Raw genomic sequence first — 9256 nt, 5'->3', positions numbered from 1 at the left:
TTTTTTTCAGAACCAGGGATTGAACTCATGCCTTTGCACTTGCCAGGGAAGCATTTATTCCACTGAGCCATCTCCCTGGCCCCTAATTTATATATTGATGGATTAAATTTGGATTAAGTTTATATAATGTCTTTTATTTGCTATCACAGATACAGACTTCAATTTTGCATTGTGTTTTAATTTGGAAAAGATACAGGAAAGGTGAATGAAGTAAGAGAAATTTCATGCAGTAAATTTCCTTGTAGTTTTCTTTCTTTAATTATTTTCCTTTATCCTTTGCCTTCGTTTCAATCTATTTTCTCTTTGTGGCTTCATGTCCTGCCTTTCAAAAACCATATTATCTTATTTGTCTTTGAACATATGGAGTCAATTACTTTTTTTTTCTTCAGAATAGGAATTGAACTCAGGTCTCTGTGCTTGCCAGGCAAGTGCTTATTCCTCTGAGCCATCTCCTCAGCCCCTTCTTTGTTAAAGAAAATGTGTTGTATTGTCATGGGTAGTTTGGTGCATAGAGTTACTAGGAGACATGTGAGCCAGCTGGGCTGGCCTTAGCTTTTTCCTAGATTTAACAACTGGGTTTTCTTAAAAAATTTAGATTTCTGATTTATGTGAACATAGATTTTTTTTTTCTGCTCTATTGTCATATGAAAAGTTGTGTTACCCCATATACTAATCCTGGAACTCCTCTGTTTTCTATTTCTCAGTGACTTTCTGTGTACACATATAAGTAACTAGGAGTGCCTAGACACATTGTCCCTCCAAATACCATCTGCTTTCTGTTGAGTTGTATACTAGGGATATCCACGGGAAGGCAAGAAATGATAAAGTGAAAATGTCAACTAACATGGCTATTTGTGATTTTGGCTCTAACTGAGATAGTTGAAAAAGAATAATGTGTTGGGATTGTTATGTATTCTCTGTGCCTCAGAGTTGGAGATATATAGTGAGGCAAGCCTTCTTTTCCCTTTTTGGGGATCTCTATGATGTTTTATTCAGGTTGAGGAAAATGTGATTTTCCATGAAAATGTTTCTTAATCCATTTTGACTGACAATATAGCTGAATGGAAATTCCAGCTGGACTTGTCATGTTCCTCTCATTTTCTTAGTTTGCAACATTGTAACAAATTTTGGCTTTTTTTGGTTATTGTTGTTGCATTGTGATGGGTTTTTAAGAGTGAGTTGAATATGAAGAATTGTATCAGGCAAGGTGGCATAGAAAAACATTCTGAGAAAATCCTGAGGTTTGTGGAATATGTCATAAAGTAATATGGCCTGAACATATAAAAGTTGTAGTTACTTTAATTTTATTTAATGTTAACTGTTCAGAGATCATAATGACATTTTAAAAAGAATTTAATACAACATAGCAGTGAAAGTGTGGTATTGAAGAAACATATTTTATTAATTTGTAATTGAAATATTACATAATAAATCTAGAGCATGGCTTTTCCATTTTATAACTGCAATGATGTTAGTGGGTGCCACTGGAGGTAAGGGTTCTATAGTATGAAAACTAGGTGTTAAAGTCAGTAAGAATGGCAGTGGGATTGGAACAGGGATGAATGACTTAAAAATAAAGTCACATTTATTGAAGGTATCAGGAATAATATGACTGTAAGTATTGGTATTAAGGTGGTAAAAGGTTGTGATGAATTGTGGATGGAACAATTTCTTCTGGCTCAATTACTGAGAAAAAGACTAACTTTCACTTGTGGAAAAGATCCAGCGGATGCTTGTATTATCACAACAAAACCATGTTTCCACTAGGGCGACATTTGTCAAATATTTTGAGACTATAGAACAGAATGTCTCATACTTTGATTAACCCCCTTGAGGACTCTTCAGTGATACCAATGTGGCTCCAGATGAAAACTGTCTCAAAGTCAATGGAATCCTGCTCTCCATTCCTGTTCTCTGTGATTTTGTCTACAGGGATTAAATTTCCTTCCATTTGCTTGCTAAGAAGAGACTTACTCAGGTCCCATGAATTCCTCTATTTTTGTCCAGCTTGTTTTCTTGTTTCCCCCAGAACGAGATTTCTTTTTCTGAATCCCCTGAACCCTTCTCACTTTTTCCTGGAAGCTACATTGCCTAGCCTTTGCTTGACTCAAACCCATTTGCAAAGCCATTCTTTTTTTCTCTACTTTAGAGAAGGGTCTACAGGGTGTTTACGGTCTCGCTACTAGATCGGACTCTTAGTGATCCATCTGTTTATAGACTCCTAAGAGCTGGGATTACAAGCGCAGGCCACCATGCTCAATCTCAATTGCCCTCTCAGCCCACTCTGGGGGTGGGGATGGCATGGCAGGCCCAGGGTTTGAACCCCTGGCCCCTGAGCCTGCTTACAGGTACTTTAATCTGCTGAACCATTTGGCTGGCCCTCCAAAGCCATTCCTTGTGTACTTTTCACTTGCAGAGTGACTAATACTCTCCCTATTTACAATTTAATGGATAATTTCTTTCCCCTTTTTCCTTCTTTTCTCCTTCTCTTCCTTCTCCTTCTCCCTGTCCCATTCCCCAATCCCATAGCTAAGATTCACCAGCTCTCTTTTCATCTCATCAGGAAAGAACAGAGGAATTAAACTCACTTTGTTTTGCTTTTCCTAAGTTGAAAATTCATATAGTGATGCACATTGAAAATATTTTTCCAGCTTTCTTGATGAGTGGGTTCTTTAAGACTAGGATTAAAGTCTTTTTTACTTCCCTTTCCATCAATAGTGTCTGAAAGTCTGTCAGGATCTTAATGGGTTTGACTGATTATTCCTTCCCCAAATCCCACTATTTACTTGGACACTAAGGGTGTGAAAAGTGAGTTTGGCATTTTTGGGTACCAAGCTATGGCTAACATTTTTAAGATTATCACTTTATTTTCTTTTTTAGAAGTTGGCCCTACATGTGTCATTTCTCAGGTTTTAAACTTCATAGTTGACACCTCTGTATTTCAAGTGATTACTTCTATGATAAATTCAGGACATGTCTTAGATGTCCCTGGAATCATGCTACTTGGCTGCGCTGATCTAAAGCCACCCACTATATTTAATTTCTGATTTATTTATTTCCTGTTGAACTTTGTATCCTATTGCACAGATGCTCAAAAATGTGTTTATTCGCTACGTTTGCACTCCTCCCCCTCCAGTTTTTATACTCAGATTGAGCTTTGGAAAAAAAGAATTCATCTAAGAGCTCTGTATGTCTTGCTTGCTTGCAATCCTTTAATTTTGAGATAAGATAATAGAAATCATCAGAATAATTTTTCAAAACCTGAGCATGAAGTTCAATATCAGGGTGTACACTATTTTTCTATGTACTTTTAATCTCTTTTGCTACCTATTTAGGAATTGGTCAAGGAAATTTTGTAACTTCATTTTTTTTATATCAAAAGATTCTTCAGTTATATTACCTGCTCTTCTAATGTCTAATTTAGAGATTTGCCTAATTGTGGATTTTTCTCTATGTAAGATAAGCTAAACTTATTTAATTGGTTTATTGAATTGCACTTGGTAGAGTAAAACAGAAAGTACCTTCAATGTATTATTGTTCTCTTCTTTACAACCCCTAGGATAAAATTTTGGTAGAGGTCAAGACTGATGTAGTCTTATTAAATAATGAAAAACATAGTATAGACAAGTACTACAGTTGAGGGATTTCATTCAGTTTAACTGTTTTTTTTTTTGTATTTTGTCATACTTTTAAGGGATGTGTAACTTACTACTGACATAATGCTTTTCTTTTTCACCTATACAAAGCTCTAAACTTACTTTTGCTGTTTTATTTAGTCATGAGTTGGGTAATATGTCCCTGTATCCTACAAGTCCAAGAGAATGTACATTACTTTTTCAAAGGATTCCTTTGCTATCCCTTCAGTAGGCTTCAGATGAGAGGGAGCTTAAGATACTTTAATAACTATGCATAACAAAAATCTTCCTTTGCAGCATCTTTCCCTCTCATTTTATTCTCAGCCATACTTTATGATAGTTGAAGATGGGATTTCCTAGTGTCTTCAGGTGTCCCCTGGAAGTGAATCAAAATCAGCAAAAACAAAGAGAGAAATGCCAAATGTATTATCATATTTACTTATTTTAAAATTACCTGCATAGAAAGAATAACACCCAAATTTGTGGATTAGCTTTCAATAGTGCTGTTAAAAAATATATGAGTTCCTCAGAGTACGAAAGTTATAAATGTGAAGCCAGAAGTTTAGCTAATCTCAGGCGGTCTAGAACAAATAAAAAATTGGGGTTATTTCAGTAATTTGTTCCATTCATTTGCAGATTATAAATTTTAGCTTTAGCCTTGAGAATCTGTAAAAAATGTACAAAGTTGAAATTGCTAGGCTCTGTGGCTCATAGCTGGTGACACTTTTTGGGCTAGTATCTGGCAATGCTTCTTCCTCAAATTTCTCTGATCCTTGTCTGCACCTTAAAAGCAAAGGTTTTGGGGCCGGGGAGATGGCTCAGTGGAATAAGTGCTTCCCTGGCAAGTGCAAGGGCCTGAGTTCAATCCCCGGTTCTGAAAAAAAAAAAAAAAAGCAAAGGTTTTAAAACTTATTCCCACTATGGATCATGGTGGAAGTCAAGACTATGAATCATGTTAGACTTCTGGGAATTCAAACATTAGCAAAGATGACTCACCAATATTGCCATTGGAAAAATCTCCCTAAAATTAACTGGACAAGTGGTTCTGTTTGAAGTAATGAATGAGGCATTTCACAAATACATTACTTATTTATACATGAATAACAACTGTTGACACAGAATGGCAAATGATTTTTGTTGTCATGGGATCGGCTTTGGTCATTTGGTAGTAATATCTGAGAAGCTAGACTAAGAACGGTTTTGAGACTTCTAGTCACAGTGGTGTGTGGGTGAGCAGAGGTGGTACCTGGCCCTGGGGAGAGTTCACTGGATTCCTATTACCCTCACCCATGATTATAACATTTGAAGAACCAGACAGTTCTACTTGGCAATTACGAAGGAATGTGATTTAAACTTGTTTTTTTTTTTTAAATTAATTAATTAATTTATTTAGTGTATGTGTGGCCAGCTCAGCCCACCAGGGGGCGGGGCTGGCTGGCATGTGGTGCTGGGGGATTGAACCACGGTCCCTGTGCTTCGCTTAGCTTAGCTTGTTCTAAGTAGGTGCTTTAGACCACTGAGCCATCTCACCAGTCCGTGATTTAAACATGTTAAGGATAATTCTATCCCATTCTCATCTCTGAAATCAACATAATGGTAAAGAAAGTGTGGAATATGTCTTATGCAAGCAGTAATCACAACGCCAGTGATAAAGGATAACTGACAAATTAGTGTAATCAAGAAAAGGGAAGAAAAATACTTTTTGATTTTTTTTTGCACATGTTTAGAGTTCCCCAAAACATATAGCTCTGCCTCAAATAGCACGAACAATATTCTTTTAATAGGAATGACAGTCTTAGATGTAGATGGATTTAGGGAGAAACATAAACTTTGTTTCTTCATAGACTAGCAGGTAAGACAGGACTCAGGAATTTGAGAACAAAGGTACTATTTTGTGAAGAAGGATGGTGCTAGGAAATACCATAAGCACAAGAGTTAATGACAGTGCACTTTGCTTCCACTGATCATTGACTTAAGTAGTAAATGATGTGCCCCTGATCAAAAGCCCCCAATTGATGTGAAGCATGGCACACTGCAAGCATGGAGATGCATTTTTTTCCACCATATTACTTTTCTTCATCAAATTACTGTGTAATCTTAGGAAGAATGGCATAGGCCACAATGGAGCTTAAACTTAAGTATACATATAGTGGAGAAAAAGAACAAAATATATAAAATATTGATGGTGCAAATATATATCAGTAGTGTTAATGACACCACAAGATTTCAAAAATATTAGGCTTACAAAAGTAAGGCAAGAAAGAAAATGCATCAAGAAATATGCAAAAAAGAGGTGGAAGTAGAAAAAAAACATATTCCAGGGTTGAAAGTTGAAAAATAGTTTGAAAAATAGGTAAAACAATGAGGCTTATGGAAGACAGATTTGAGGAAAAATTTTAAGATATAAATTGAACATTAATGAAAAAGAATAAAAAGTAACAAATTGTGTATGTGTAGCAGTCAGAGTCCAATCATGAGACAAAGTAACTGGCACTAGAAAAGTTGAGTATAAATTTCTGACTAGGTTGGATTCTTAAAGAATCACTTTTTTTTGGTGCAGGGTCTCACTATGTAGCTTGAACTTATAGTGGTCTTCCTGTTTTCAGCCTCCCTAGTGCTGGGATTACAGGCATGCACCACCACACTGGGACTCCATTGCCAGCTCAGTGCACCCAGGGAGCAGGACAGGAGTGGCATGTGGTACCAGAGATGGAACCCTAAAGAATCACCTTGAATGAATTTTACCTTTAACACATTAGAATATCCGGGAGCTAGATTTTCTAGAAGCAATTGGGCTTTACAGAGTTAGTTATTTTTTAGGTAGATTAATGGGTTTGGCTGAACACTCCTGTTACACATAATGTTCTCAAGTACAAAAACACCTCTAATTCACAAATTTTCAAATGTGTGGGATGAACATTCTTGGATATCCTGAGAAATATTTTACTCTTCGATGTCAGAAATTATTTCTTATAAAATACTGATGAAAAGGAATATTAAAGAAAACTGTGGTTTAAGAATAAATGAACTGTACAGTTGTCCATTTAGTGAATGGTTAACAGAATCACACTAATGAGCTTATGGAATATATTGCTTACCTAAATTTCTGTTGATTGAATAACTAAAAAAATTAATACGCCAAAGATGCTGTGTTTTATTCATCTTCAAAACCTTGTGCTTAGAACCAGGTGAGGTGGTACATGTGTATAACCCCAGCACTCAGGAGGTTGAGGTGGGAGCATTACCATATGTCTGAGGCCAGTTTGCACTACATAGCAAGTTCAGTGCAAACCTGAACTGCACAGTAAGACCTCCATTTAAAAAACAAGGCAAAGCCACAAAACAAAGTAAAATGAAACAAGAAAACTTCTCCTTAAATGCCTTTATAATTAAAAAGTTAGAGAAATTTGGTGAATTAATATTTAGACACAGGGTAGGTTTTAAAAACAAATCAGACAATGAGGTTATATAATTATTCACATTATCTAGGTGGATAACTTTGACATTAGAAATACATTTAGTATTTGGCATCTTCTTTTTAGAAAATAAAAAAGAAATATATTTTTTATTTTTTAAATTAATTTTAGCAATGAGACAGTTTCAAAACCGATTAGTGGGACAGTTTCAATAATTAATACATTGCATATCATTGTCTTCATAGTGGTTATTCATGGTACAAGATGCAGACATGATATCCTGTCCAAACACTATTAGTACAAATCTTTCTTCTCATTGAATTAAGAGAAAGTAGCTGTATATCTATCCTATATTTTTAAAATCTCTCTCTCTCTCTCTCTCTCTCTCTCTCTCTCTCTCTCTCTCTCTCTTTCTCTCTCTCTCTCTAGTGCAGGGTTTTGTTAGGCAGCTTGAATTCCTAGTGATCCTTCTGTCTTACCCTCCCCAGTGCTGGGATTATGGTGTGCACAACCACACCCAGTTTTGGTGAACTGTACAATGAGCCTGGGATTTTGGGGACAGCAGGACATGTGGTAGCTGGGCTCAAACTGGGGTCCTTGCACTTGCCAGGCAGGCACTTAGACACTAAACTATCTCTCCCCATCCTAGAAAATGAAATTGTATATGCTATTTTGTATCATTGTATTTATTTAGTTTTTTGTATTTTTAGGGAAAGGTCTACAGGGTGTTCAAGGTCTCACTACTAGATTGGACTCCTAGTGATCTGCTTGATTACAGCTTCCCAAGAGTTGGGATTATAGGCATGTACTACCACGCCCAGTCTGGATCATTGCATTTAAAATAGCAAAAAGTAATTCATGTGTAACAGACTCAGCATTCACATGGCTCCATGACATGGGTCCTGAAACAAATTGTAGCCTTACTCATCTTTAAACATCATTAAGGTTCTATTTCCAGCTATAATAACATTTACTGCTTTGGAAACTATTTTCACCTTAATATTAAAGAACATCTTATTAAGAGACTCTTGGTGGTCTGATTCATGTTCTCATTGAATTTGAAAGTCAAGAACGAGGGACTATTTTCTCTTACATCCTATCTTTGTGAGTGTAAAGTTGGACAGGTGTGGCTTCGGTCATCAGGCCTGCAAAATCCTGGTGGTACGAGCGCAGGGAAGATGCTGAGTTACGCTGGGTCTAGGACATTAACTGCAAAGAATGAGCAACAGCGATGAATCTTAGGAATTTTCAGTGCCTGGCACATGGTATTTCTTTAACAAAAGGCAAACTTCCAACTAGGGTGGTGGAAACCATCAAGTCCATGGAAAATCTGAAACAGAATGGTTTCTGAGGGAGCTTGCCTTCTGAGTTATTGATAACAGCTCACAATCCCACTGCATTTTTCTCTTTCTATAAGGAGGGAAGTGTTCTCTAAGATTTGCTACAGTATAAGAATACACCTCTAAAAACCAGAGTGAGTTTGCTGTGTCGGCCCCGCCCCTGGGGTGCCCTGAGATGCTAACTGGGCCTGGGTGTGGTGGCACGCGCCTATAATCCCAGTGCTTGGGAGGCTGTAAACAGGAAGATCACTACAAGTCAGATATACATGGTGAGACCCTATAGACCCTGTACTAAATACAAAAACAAAAAACAAAAAACAGCATGAGGAGAAAAGAAAGTTTTAAGAATGACTAAAGGTGGTTCTGTAGAGAAAAAGAAATGTATACACACATGTATGTGCACACTTGCATTTGGCAGATGTGAGCGCTGTGCAGTGTGAGGCAAGCACATGGTGGCAAGAGCAAGCTAAGTCTTGCTCCCCTTTCTTCTGCCACTGATTGCAGTGTTTGGGGCGCAGCATCCATCTAACTGTCATCAGGTGTTCAACACAAGAATCTATTTACCCCAAAACCTGGGTGCATGCAGGTACCATGGAGCAGCAGAACTAGGACTAATCATCTGCCTCTATTTCTTGAGAAAAATAAACTTTTAGCTTAGTTCCTATGTGTTTTCTGATCCTTGTCATCAGATGCATTTGTAACCAAACACTATTGACAAATAAATTTTGTGTTGCGACTGTTTTTTTCCTTCTCTTATTTTTACAAAGAAACTGAGATTTATTGAGATAATTAACACACCTTGCAATTCACCCATTTAAAGTGTACTATTCAATTTTTTTTTTTTTTTTTTTTTTTTTTTTTTTTT

The sequence above is a fragment of the Octodon degus genome, unplaced genomic scaffold (genome assembly GCF_000260255.1).
Source record: "Octodon degus isolate 3935 unplaced genomic scaffold, OctDeg1.0 scaffold00017, whole genome shotgun sequence".
NCBI classification, from domain to species: Eukaryota; Metazoa; Chordata; class Mammalia; order Rodentia; family Octodontidae; genus Octodon; species Octodon degus.
The sequence above is the reverse complement of the archived record's forward strand: the minus strand, read 5'-3'. Positions refer to the sequence as shown.